This window comes from Miscanthus floridulus, unplaced genomic scaffold (assembly GCF_019320115.1).
Source record: "Miscanthus floridulus cultivar M001 unplaced genomic scaffold, ASM1932011v1 os_2306_1_2, whole genome shotgun sequence".
In the NCBI taxonomy this organism is placed as follows: domain Eukaryota; kingdom Viridiplantae; phylum Streptophyta; class Magnoliopsida; order Poales; family Poaceae; genus Miscanthus; species Miscanthus floridulus.
In genome coordinates, this window is record NW_027098220.1 from 60,251 (window position 1) to 61,384 (window position 1,134).

The 1,134-nt window shown below is 49.3% G+C and overlaps 1 pseudogene; it reads right to left on the bottom strand.

Moving 5' to 3' along the window:
- Window positions 1–420: 420 nt before the first annotated feature.
- LOC136534804 (uncharacterized) lies at window positions 421–1,134 on the bottom strand (annotated as a pseudogene).

Sequence of the window (1,134 nt, forward strand, 5' to 3'; positions counted from 1 at the left end):
AGGCTCCATGAACACACCCATATTGTTCCCCAGATGTCCAGGAATTATTAGCGACAAAAATACGTTCTTGGGTTGAAAGATGACACCGGGGGGGAGATTCAGGGGTATCACGAACACGGGCCAACAAGTGTATGGGGCCGTGGACAATCCATACAGGTTGAACCCATCTGTTGCCAACGCTACACGTACATTGCGAGCCTCCTCAGCTTTAACATGATGTATGCCATCGAAATGGGTCCAGGCGTCGCCATCCGATGGGTGTACCATCTTGTCCGGATTGTACCTTTTGCCATTTTTGTGCCATGTCATCTGTTTCACGGACTCCTCTGTCATGTACAGCCGTTGGATCCTCGGTATGAAAGGAAGGTACCATAGGACCTTCGTAGGGATACTCAATTGTTCCTTCTTGCCATCACTAGTGTCGACCTCCAGGTACCTAGAGGATTTGCACTTTGGACAATGCGTTGCTCCCTCGTGATCTTTCCTAAAAAGGACGCATCCATTCGGACAAGCATGGATCTGCTCATACGGCATCTTAAGTGCACGAAGAAGTTTCTGTGACTCGTACAAGTTCTTCAACAGGATGTGATCCTCCGAAAGCAGGGATCCAAAAACTGCCAACATACCATCGAATTTGTCCCGACTCATGCTAAACTGCGACTTCAACCCCATGATGCATCCAATTGCATCCAGCTATGATACCGTTGTCTTTTCGTGCAAGGGCTTCTGCGCTGAAGACAGCATATCATAGAACGTCTTTGCGCTTTCCTCTGGCTTCTCCTCCAATCCTTCACCGAACCGTGCCTGCTGAATGTCATCCATCTAGTCTGCTACCCCGCCATCTCCATCATAATCCTCGAGACGCTGTCTCACCACCTCCTCTCTAATACGATCGGCTTCACCATGGTGAATCCAGCGGGTATAGTTTGCCGTGAATCCATACTTGATAAGATCTTCCCCCACGAGCCTCTTAATTTTTCTTTTCTTGTTGCCACATCTGCTGCACGGACACGGCATCCGGGCTGACCCTTTAGCAGCCTCGCCAAATGCATGCTCTAGGAAAGCATTGGTCTTGGTCATCCATTCTAGGGTCATACTTGCGTGGCCCGTGTACATCCACTCATGGTTATCCAT